Raw genomic sequence first — 12,508 nt, 5'->3', positions numbered from 1 at the left:
AAGGCTTGTCAACAGCACATAAAAACAAAGCAAAGAAGAATCAAACATTTGCACTAACTTTTCCACAGATTCTGAACACATTTAAATGTTTCCAAATGCAAAAGTAAACAAGAACAAAAAAAATCTGACTGAAAAGTTTGCAACACTTAGATTTTTATTTCTGTTGGTTTGCAGCAAAAAAAAGTCCTTGTTACCCCTCAGCTACTTTGATTCAGGTGTCTGCAAGTGCCACCATGTCTTCCTCTACAAAGTTACTTCTCGTCGGAACAGCCTGTTCTGTTGCATGGAGTTACTACAAAAAGTACTTCATTAACAAAGCTTTATCTGTTGCTGAACATTTTCATAATACTACTTTTTTAGCTTTCCATTTCTCACACAAAGAATTAAACCTTTTCCTTTCTGTTTCATGTGTAAAGTCTCAATATACTGCACACATGAGGGAAATGCTATCACTTTTTTTCCAGGTAAAGCAACACAGAGGTCTGATAGTTTGCCCAAAATTATTCACCACATTTGGGAAATCTGGGAAGACAATTGAATCTTTGTGATTCCTCATCCACGACATCTTATCTTGGAGAGAAATTAAGAAAGTGATTATGTTAATAGCTGGCTCCTGCCTGAATGTTAGGAAGATATCTGCCATTCATGGAAGAACTATTGTCCTTCCAGCACAGAAGGCTGATGGTATTCTGGGCTGCATTAGGTAAAGCATTGCCAGCAAGTCGAGGGAGGTGATCCCTCTGCTTAGCACTGGTGAGGCCACACCTGGAATACTGTGTCCAGTTCTGGGCTCTCAAGCACAAAAGAGAAATGGAGTTACTGGAGAGAGTCCAGCAAAGGGCCATTAAGAGGCTAGAGGGACAGGAACATTTCTGAGGACAGGCTGAGAGAGCTTAGACTGCTGGGCCTACACAAGAGAAGGCTCAGGGGGAAAATCTCATCAATATGTATAAATACCTGATGGAAGGTTGCAATGAAGAGGAAGCCACACTCTTTTCAGTGGTGCCAACTGACAGGCTCAGAGGCAATGGGCACAAACTGAAACACAGGAGGTTCCCTCTGACCATCAGGAAACGTGTTTCTACCATGAGGATGACCAAACATTGGCATAGGTTGCCCAGGTAGGCTGTGGAGTCTCCATCCTTGGAGATATTTAAAAACCACGTGGACATGGTCCTGGGCCAAGTGGTACTGCTTGAGCAGGTGGTTTGGACCAGATGACCTCCAAAAGGCTCCTTCTAACCTCAACCATTCTGTGATTCTGTGAACTGCTCAGAGATTGAGAGATCTTGATCTGCTGGATAGGCACTGTATTCTATATCAGTGGTATGTGATTACTGAAAAATTGTAACTAATGATAATTAAAGTGTGGTAAGACTATTCTTTGTTAGGAGAAGGAAGAGAATCCCGGATCATGGAGCTCTGAGCCATGCGCTTCTATCTGTAACTTTTACTCTGCTACTGTGTATCATCTACACTTTCAGGACATTTTTCAGGATGAGTAAACTGATTTTTGTATAATAACAGCTTCACATTTACCAGTGCTTCAATGTGAATAATCTTTAGGCGTCTGAAAATTCAAATCTTCAGTGAGTTAAAAATTATGTGAAGAAAATTATCATGAGCTAGTCGAACATTTTACTCATTTTTTCTCCTATTTCAACCACAGTAACAACTCTTTATTTCCCAATCAGAACGGCAGTTTTGCTTCATTAGAGAAAAACACTTCCCTATTGCCATTACGGGATCTGTTCTTATTGCCTGCTAATCAGGTTCTAACATAAACTGTGCATAAGTAGTCATAATTGTAGCCATAACTATTGCTTACTTCTAACCAGGGGAGTTCTGAACCACCTGCTTTAATATTCACAAGTAATAATTTTGGTTTTCTCTACAGCTGTTGAAGTCACTCATCCCAGTTTCATAATTTTGTGGAAATTGACTTTTATTTTAGATGTGTGCATGAAAACTAAAAATCAGTTTTTATAAATGAGTAAAATGACCATTTTGGTAAACTCATGAAAACAAGAAATTTTGGGGTAAATCATCAAAGAAATACAGGGAAATTTTCCATGTGTTAAAAATCATGGTACCTTTGGGAAAAGAGCATTTAATTTTCATGTGGTGAAAATTCCAGCTGGCTTCCAAGCCTATGAATTCACAGCTGTGGGAAACTGCATTTTAGGATGCTCTCAGATCACCAGGGGTTAGAAAAAGTGGCATTACAGTGAATTCCCAGTGCTGACTAATTAGAAATCAGTGACTAACTGAATAAAAGGCTCTCCTGTCAGGCTTGGACTGAGTCAGTTCAGTTGGACAAGTGATTTTTGAAGAAGGCAGAGATGAAGGGCTAACAGCTTTCCTGGAAGTCTTCCTGGCCTTTCTGGTAGGTATGTAGAACCTAAACCTGGCTGACCGTTGCTTGATATACTGTTAGTTCTCCACAGGATTGCTGAGTACACTGGACATATACAGAATTATAGAATGGTTAGGGTTGGAAGGGACCTCAAAGATCATCTAGTTCCAAACCCCCTGCCGTGGGCAGGGACACCTTCCACTACACCAGGTTGCTCAGAACTTCATCCAACCTAGCCTTGAAGACTTCCAGGGATGGGGCATCCACAACTTTTCTGGGCAACCTGCTCCAATGTTTCACCACCCTCAGAAGGAAGAATATCTTCCTTAGATCTAATCTAAATCTACCCTCTTTCAGGGTAAATCCGTAACCGCTTCTCCTATCACTAGATGCCCTCGTAAAAAGTCTGTCTCCGGTTTTCTTGTAGGCCCCTTTTAGGTCCAGGAAGACTGCTATAAGATCTCCCTGGAGCCTTCTCTTCTCCAAGCTAAACAACCCCAACCCCAATCCTCTCATCCTGTCTTCATAGGAGAGGTGCTCCAGTGCTCGGATCATCTTCCTCTGATGATGCGCTCCTCTGGACCCGCTTTAGTGGGTCTATGTCCATCTTATGTTGAGAGCCCCAGAACTGAACACAGTAATGATCATTTCTCTTTTTCTGGAAAGCATCCTTCATCAGGAGAAGAGGGTTCTTTATACAGACAGTATGGGGTTTAACACTGAAGTCATTTATTTTTGTTGATATAGTGGAAAACAATTTTTCATGACACTGCTTTCTTCTGGTATTTAACCTGTGGCCACTCTGATGAGTCCTACTTATCCCCTGTGTCTATCACATGGCCAGACAGAGAACTACATTAGAAGTATAATCACCTTTCTGGTGCCATCCAAAATCTCAGTATTCTCTGTCTTTATATTGCTTTAGTTGCATGATTCAATATTTAGTATTGCACTTCAAACTCTACAGAGCGCTAGTTACACTTGATTTAAAGGGAAGCAGAAATGGAAATATAGGGGGAAAACATGAGTATCTCAGCTCTTATTTGAACTGCCCTTTGTTTCCTAAAGATAACATCTCAATGCAAGGCAATGTGAGTCGGCATTCCCTGTTCACAAACGTGTAAAGAAGTTGGATTCCAGAGGTGGACTTTGCTTTTGACAAACCATTTTTTTCTTTCTTCTTGGAACATTTGGATTTTTTTTCTGTAATAGGTTTTTACTGGAATGTACCAGTTCTACTTAATGTCTTGTCATGAGAACTTTACAATTTAGAATGGTATACCAGAAGAATGAATCTGATCTTGCCCTCTGATTAGTTCATCTGTGCAGGTTATGGAAGACCAAGGTTTTTTAAAGTGCATAGTCAGACTGACATGGATCAAGGATTCGACCTTGCGTTATATTATTCTTTAAGCAGCACCGTACTCAAGAGGTATAGTTAAATGCTAGGCTGCTACTTCTCTAAGTTTTCATGATTCTCTGAAAGATATTGGTTTTGTCACAGTAAAAATTATGATTTTATGTGTTTTAATTTGAAGTCTTTGCAATAAAAGAAACAATTTTTCTACTTGCTTCTCCTGAAGTCTTCTGCCTCAGAAAGCCTACCTTAGGAAAAAAGTCAGCTATTCACAGCAAAGGTCTCATTTTGATATAACTACTTAACTTGGAAAGGTGTCCTCTCAAAACCCTCTCAAACGTCTAAACTTTTTTTGACTCTTTACAGTCCCCGTGCTTGACAATGTGGTAACATGGGAACACACTGGCAAGGAATTGGAAGGGCAGTTATGGAAAAGAGCAAAATAATGTTTCAAAGATGTGTCCAAAACTGCTAAGGAGGACTCAGATTCACAAACTGACTGCTCACAGTGAATACAGAAATAAAGTGTGATTAGTTCCTTAGTTTTGTGGCTTCAGGCAAAGCGATGATGAACATGTGGCTGAACTTAATTCTTTTCATCGTGATGTGGTTGATATTTCTGTGTCTGCATACACACTAAATAACAACATTCTACTGTTGCAAACTCAACTACATTTTTAGTACAAAAGGTAAAAGCTGAGCTTTCAGTTAATTTCCAGCTGCTGCTTCCCATTCTGCTGCCAGTAAAATCCCAAAGCTCATGAAACTCTCCAGGTGAGTCATTAATTTATGCAGCTGCTTTTTATTTGCCCAGTCCCACAAGATGTGGAGCACAATTGCTTGTGTACCTTTAGCATTTGTACTCAGGGCCTCAAAGACTGAGGTAGCGAGAGAGCTGTAAGGATCTATATACCCAGAGTTCACATATTGTGAAAAATACACAGGAATGGCTTAAGAATCTGTGTACTTATTAGAAGAGAAACACTCAGCATGTGTACTGAACACATTGGATTGCCATATAAAACTTTGTTTATTTCACATCTCAAATTGTTACTTGCCGCCCGTGTTCAATTCATTTCTGATCAATAATTCATTCCAGCAATTAGTTTTGAATCTTGACTCTATTTGTATAAGAACGTTGGCTAAGCTACAAGGTGAACAATTTGTGTGGAGTGTGAGCTGAAATGAGTAAGATAAGTATCATTACAGTAAAGAAGCTGAACGTGCCCATGCATATCTGATGAGAAGCCCATGAAGGTCAACTAATGAGCAGACAAGTATTATTCCTTGTGGGAGACTAGAAATGTCATCAGATTTGCTATGTGATTTTGCATATATAACCTCAACTCAAAATAGATACATCTGAAATATCACTGGGACTCTCGAGAATTAATTTAATATCCTTTCAGCATGTGGTTTAGCAACACACATAATTTCCACTGTTCTTAGAAAGTTGCTACAGTTTTTGTATACTAGCTAGACAAAGGTACAAAAAAAAATTTTGAAGAGTTATCATTTGCATTTCCAAATGGATCATATCTATCTATATCTCCTTCCTATATACCTCTTCAGAATAAATCAGTATGAGAGTGAGGAGGACTGGATATGGCAGTTACAGTACTTGCTTTATTATTTGATTTGTGTGCAAACAATCACAAAAACAGGCAGGCAGAAGTGCTAAGGGAATATAGGAGATGCTCTGATACAATTTTAGAGAATCAATCTCAGATACTAAATGCTGAAGACCATGATATCAAACAAAATTAAAAATAGCAAGTCTGTTTTCTCCATAACCTTTTCACTCACGTGGATCTCAGCTCTCCAAGTGCACAACCGCACTTAAGAGCTCTGTACCGAGGTCTGCAAGCATCCTGAGTCATTTCCTTAGCAACAGGAGCCATGTGCAGGCTATCCAAACTGCTCTTACACCAGGTTTCCCTGGCAGCAAGGAAAGTGTTTAGAAAGGAAAAAAAAAAAAGAGACAGACCGATTCCAATACAGAGTTGAATTTCAGTGGTTCACCTGTGCAGCCCACGCTGAAAAAAAAAAAGTCATTCTCATTAAAATGAGGTTTTTTTAAACATCTGTATAGACCTGGGCTTCCCTCTGATGAGGCTGACAGAGAAGGCACAGTAATGGCCATATGTTCTTGGTCACACATGCTGTCACAGCTGTCCACACCCCAGAGCCTTATCCCAAGAGATTTGCATACCTGCAACAGCAACATCTTACCCTGTGGATCAGGTGGCCATGGTGGCCCTGGAGAACCAGCTTGCACATAGAACAAAGAGTTGTGAACCAGAGCCAGGTGCTACCAGTGAGCTCAGGAAGACAGTCCAGCAATTTGAGAAGGGTATCGCTTAACTTAGTGAAGTTTCTTTAGCCAGAGATGACCTTCACTACCAACACCACGAACCATTTCATCAGAAACCAACCCATGCTCATCACTGCTTATCAGATTAGAAAAAGTACATCCACCAGCTGTTGCTGTTCACTGGCTATGAGCTTATCCGCAGGGCAGTCTGCAGGTTAGGATATATCTATCCATCATGTAAATAACCAAGTAAGTTCAGCTCTTTGGCAAGGCAGATAGGACAAAGGGCAATGGATTTAAACTGAAAGAGGGGAGATTTAGATTAGATATAAGGAAGAAATTTTTCACTCAGAGGGTGGTGAGGCAGTGGAACAGGTTGCCCAGAGAAGCTGAGGATGCGCAGTCCCTGGAAGTGTTCAAGGCCAGGTTGGATGAGGCTTTGGGCAACCTGGTGTAGTGGAGGATTTCTCTGCCCATGGCAGGGGGGTTGTAACTAGATGATCTTGGAGGTCCCTTCCAACCCTAACCATTCTATGGTTCTATGATTCTATGATTGTTGTCTAGTACAGAGAGTCAGGAAGAGATGTACCAAGCCAGCTAGCCTAAAACATTTGGATATTTCTACACAAGACTGCATCTGAAATGTAAACTGCTTCAGAGATATTTTTCATTTTGTGATTTCAGGCACATTAACCATTCAATTTAATTAAAATCTAAAATGCACACATTGCATCATCTAGCTATCAGATAATGAGATTTTGCATTTTATTTCTCAAGTAAAACACAAAATGCATTCTTTGTATTATGACTTAGGGCAACAATACTATCTGAAATGTCAACTGATGAGGCACCCTGGAAGAAAGAATAATGGAAGAAACTTGATGACTAAAGACACAAAGGAGTTTTCTGGCAGCAGTTTCTTTCATCTGTATGGAATTTCAGTGACTTTAGGAGAAATTCTGAGACATCCATTTTTATAAATGAAGGAAAATGGATTATATATGTAAAATGTTCTATTTATATATATAAAAGTGCATAATGCTCAAATGATCCATTTTTAAACTAGAAAGAAAATATTAACTTGAAAACAAAGTGAGCTTAGAAAATTATGAAAACAAACTCATGTATTCCAAAAATCATTCTAACTGATTTTTTTAGAAATCACAAAAGTTTGGTAGGAGGTCTTACCGTTGTTTTTTGATGAACTTGAATCTGTTCCCACTGAATTCAGTGGACATGGATGAGATCATTAGTTCCCTCAGACTTGCACTAAAGACTTCTGTGACAGCCTTTCTAGATTTTTTTATTTTCCCCTTAATAATGAATTTCTGTCCTAGGCTATTGCTACCCTCCTCCTAATCACTTAAGCTTGCTCAAACCTCTAGGAATATTTCCGACGTTTAAAAGGTGCCTGAGGCAAGCAGCTGCAGAAGTAGCATTGCTAATCAGAGATGACAGTGCTTAGCTGCTACAACTGAGGTCCTAGTTCAGTCAATTAGTACAGCTGCCTGAACAAGTTGGGTGCCACAGTCCTAAAAAAGGCACAGTCTTCATTAGATCCATTCAAAATTTGCTTTTGAAAACAATTTCTTGTAAGTGCATTTACTGTCTGTCCAAATGCACTTTTTTTTTGTGTCAGATTTTTGCTGGCCTAAAACGTTGCACAATGCTCATAATGATTTCTGTATACCTCTGCAGGGGTTGATGCATTTCAGGGTCCTGTCAAAGTCCTGGAGCTATCAGACAGCTATATTGGGAAGCCTACTTACAGCAAAGCTTTTAAAATCCTTTCAGAGCCTCTCCTGAAAATGTACTAAAGAAAAAAGTGAATACATTTTCTTAGTTTACTAAGTATCTCCTGCTTAGCTGTCTCTAGTGTTATTTGTTTTAATGTCTTATCCTTTGGAAAACTAATAGGAAGGCAGTGCTGGAGGCATGTATAGCTATTTGTCTTCAGGGTTCTACGATTGCTGGAACATATTTTATACACACCCTGATGTGTAGGGATTATTTCAATCACCAGGAGAACTTATGAGTGGGACTTTGAATGTACTGTCACTTAGATGGAGTTATACAGTGGAAATTAGTGACAGAATCTTCTGTGACACTTAAGAACAGTAAAGAGGAGCTAAAGGGCAAGACTTTTGCAGTAGAGTTATGATCTCTGAAAATATCCCTTCAGTTAATAACATCTTTGATTATCATGGAAAGTCAGCTATTTACCTCTTGCAGACTATTTTAAACCACTGCAAAAACTGTCTGCACAGCCTTGGGCTAATGGTGCAAGAGGGACGTGGTAGTGCCTAAGCCCACAAAGTGCAATTTGTAAATATATGTCAATATTCTTAAGTATGAAAATGGCATTCTGGAGAGAAGGATGAGTAAAGAACAAAATTCTTTAGACATAGCATATTGTTAAAGTAGATGTTCAGATGTATGCAGTCAACTGCCAAGTTTTATTCATATTTTGAGTACAAAAAGTTTACTGAAGTGCTATATTTTGTTCTTTGTTTTAATTCGCAAGGTTTAGAGTGAAACCAGGAGTACCACCACAAGGGACAACTTGGAGATCTGTCTATTTGCACTCCTTTGGAAGCCAAGTGTTATAGAGCTAATCCTGATCACTGACCTTTTTGCCTTTCCAGGACAATACATGAATGACGGTGGTGTCTTCTGATCTAGCAGTTGACTTTGTTGAACAAGCTTCCTTTCCTAGTGTGGCACGGCTTTCCCAGTAGACCTCAAGGTTTTTCATTAGGACTTCGGTGGAATTCTCTACACCCAGTATTACAATGTTGCATGCTGGCTAGTGGCTTTGCAATATGGTTTTATTTCAGGCAGTGACAGTAAAATAAATAGAAACTTAGAGAACTGAGGTAGTAATCTATGGCACTTCAATTTAAGATTTATCACTGTTCCTGTAGTCCTACTCAAATGCCCTTCTCAGGGCCTTTGGCCAGTACACTGCTACACAAATGGAAACACAACGCTACATTAAGTACAGTGTTGAGTAGTCCCCTTGAGGTTTGTTTTTTTGTGAGAGAACACCCCACTAGCAGGACAGGTTTCAGAGACAATTTTCTGTGCAAGAACGTATTGCTAAAACAACATATATGACATCAGGAAAACTAGTTCATGTTTTTTTCTTCAGTATGTGTCTGCTGCAACGGATCCAGCAGAAAGTTTTCTATCTGATTTACTATGGGTCAGGTATCTCTGGGACCTTTGCTACACACAGAGAGCAGGATCTTTTATTCATTATCTATTTATTAGTATTAATTATCAAGTAATTCTCAAGACTGAGTGCAGTCCTTATACATATAAATAAGGCACATGCTTTGGCACACTTACTAGCCTCCTGAGATGTCTCATCAAATTCAAGCCGGGCAGGCAAATCCTTAATCAGGCAGAGAACAGCCATTGGCCTCTGCCCTTCTGTGTGGATTAGGATGATTCTCACTGGCAACAACCAGCCACTCTCAAAACTGCTGTTTCCCTTTGCTATCAGCTGAATTGCTTGGTCTTCACTCTCACAATAATAAGTGTTTCTCCATTCTTCATAGACTTAGAATTGTCTGCTTGTCTTCTGTATTTTATTTTGATGGACTGTGATGAGTATGTGCTTCTTCCCGTAACAGATGCTGTTGCTGACGGAAGGCTAGTCCAAACACAGCAATACTCAGGCAAAGGTTCTATCAGTGAGAGAGCAGAGGTAGCTTTAAAAGAACTAGGCAAGGTGTGGGTAAAAGTTTAGGGACAACATCATGAACATATTTTTCCTGCTTACTGCACATAGGGACAAACCAGAAGGGCTATGGGTTGGAATACAGGACAGGAATGTGTTGTCCATCTTGCATATATAAACAACATTGTCAGCTGATGAAGACATAATGCTAGGTCCTCTCATGGATGGTTTCTGCACCTGTATTTTCTCCCTCATTACACCTCTTAAATATAAAAGTCATGCTTAGTTGTACTTTGTGGTCATATACCCTTTTCAGTCATAGCTGAAGTGCTAGTAGTAGCACCGCTTATGTTTTAGCAAATGAACTAGATCTACACCACACTAACGTTACAGTAACACCAGTTCTTAATTTTTCCTAGTGTTAGACTCCCTTGTTATTTCTGTTCCTATAGTGGAAAAAAAAAAATTAGTGCTTCTCTAGAGACACTGGGATAGACTTCACAATCCCATGTGGTCACCTTAGCAATCAGCTACTGTCACCTCCATATGTATATAAAAAAAATACAGGAATCATTTAGCAGAAATATCTGTGTATTTACAGCAATGCACTTACCGAACAGAATCTGACCTCTAAGCTATGTGCAAGTGTAATAGTTGGGATCCTAGAGTTTAGTTTAAAGGAAACGTGGCTGGATTTAAGGATATTATTCAATTATTTGTCATCTACACCATCCTAAATCTTGAATCTATTATTTTAAGGCAAGCCTCTGTGGGCTACGCTTAATGATAGTGTGGGGGAGACTTGTAGTACCATTCATCAATAAGACTATCAGATCCTTACTACTGGCAATTTTCTATTCTGAGTAAGAATAAACCATTTGGATTGATATTTCCAGGCTCAGTATGTCTGCACTGTGCTGATATTTTCAGCCAGATGTCTCAGACATTCTGAAGATAAACACATTAAATATAGGAACATTATACAGGAGGGAACCTCCTGAATACTTGGCTTCCACCCTGCTGTCTCAGGCACATATGTCACAGAATCCTAAATGGTTTTAGGTTTGTTCTTTCTCATCCTCTCCCCCACTAACTGGAAAACTATTCAGGTTCTTGCAGCTGTAAACTCTGTGTTCACAATCATATTTTTTTTCTGTCAGTGCCAGTATTGTCCTTAGCTTAAACAGCTCTTCTCTCTCCTCTGGTGTTTACTTTCCTGGTGTATTTACAGAGCAAACATACCACTTTCGGACTCCATTTCACTAGGCTAAACAAGCTAAACTTCTTTTGTTTTCTCTGAAATTGTACACTTAAATAAAAAAATATATATGAATGCATATCTTAAAATAATTCACAATGAAATTAATAGTTCATTTTAGAGCAGTGATTAGTGGAAATAAGTAAAAAATTACTAACTTTATAGTGATAAGTCTAATCTTGCATATGTGGGAGTGCTTCCAAGTCCCACCACAATCAGATCGATACTGGGGCCAGACCATGGTACAACCAACCACAGAAGGGAAATGTACTGATCAATTCCTCCATGTAGTGATGGAAAGATACGTGTTACTGTCTTGTGGAAATGAAGCCGGATTCAGCCAGGGATAGCTTATAATAGACTGTGCAAAATTATAAACTCAAATATTGTACCAAAATTAGCACTGGGCTTACAAGAAGTTTTGTAAGAGCATTCCTGTTTGCTGAGCCTCGAATGTTTCTTTCAAAACATATCTGGCTTTTTAAGCTTTACCCGAAAATCTCCAATGGAAACCGACAAGAATGTCAGTTTCTCATTTCTGTTTCACAGAAAACTTAGGGGAAAAAACCATTTTGGTCTGATTTGAATTAGATTCGAGTAGCACCTATATACTGATCATCAACCGAAAAAAACCTGGTTATTTCCCAGTAGGCAGTCTGAATATGATATTAGTGAATTTCCTAACAGCCATACCTCACAAAAACTGCTGTTTTTACAGAGGATTCAGGTAGACTCCCACCTTGACTTCTTTTTCCAGGCCGATCAATGACTTTTTCTTATAACTGGAAACACAGACAGAAGAGTTATCAAGGGCACAGTCGGTCATGGGAGTGGGAATGCTTTTCAGTTGTGCTTCTCAGGGCTCCAGGACCACTCCCTGATGTGTTAGTCACCGAAGGAAAGGCAGAAGAAGGATACCTGCCCACACACCCATTCTTGATAGAGAGTGTCTTGGGAGCTGCCTCAAGGGAAAATGTTCTGAACTAGGTATATGAGTGTGGTTTCAAATTTGGATCTGTAGGGTGTCTTTCCAGTAAAACCAATGTGGTTCCTCCCTCCTGCCTTGGAATTTTTCTCCTTCATAGGCTAGTTCCCTTTCACAATGTAAGGGTGTCAAAGTCTCAGAAATATTAAACGAAAGATTGTAAGAGTAGTAAGTGTGATGAGAATGAAAAGAAACCTTTATTGCCTAGACAACACCTAACAATAAAAGTTCCAGCTATCCTATCGTATCTTCTTGCTTGCTCGCAGTCTGGCGGATTTATGGGACTTCAGCAGATCTGTAGAAGAGTCATCATGATGGGAGTGGGAAGACATAGCAAGCATCTTAGTAGACGCATGCTATGTTGCTGTTGGTTTGCTATTTGTTTTCAAGCAAACAGATGACTGACAGGAAAAATATGAACTCATCCCTCTGCTCATTTCTGGTAGCTCTGTTGCTGCGTTTTAACCTACTTCACGTTGTCTCCAAAGAGCCTGCTGGAATCAAGGCTTGAACTTCAGTCTGGCCCTGTGCTGAAGTACTGGGTTCAGCTGTG

This window comes from Tauraco erythrolophus, chromosome 1 (assembly GCF_009769465.1).
Source record: "Tauraco erythrolophus isolate bTauEry1 chromosome 1, bTauEry1.pri, whole genome shotgun sequence".
NCBI classification, from domain to species: domain Eukaryota; kingdom Metazoa; phylum Chordata; class Aves; order Musophagiformes; family Musophagidae; genus Tauraco; species Tauraco erythrolophus.
Note: the sequence above shows the minus strand (reverse complement) of the source record.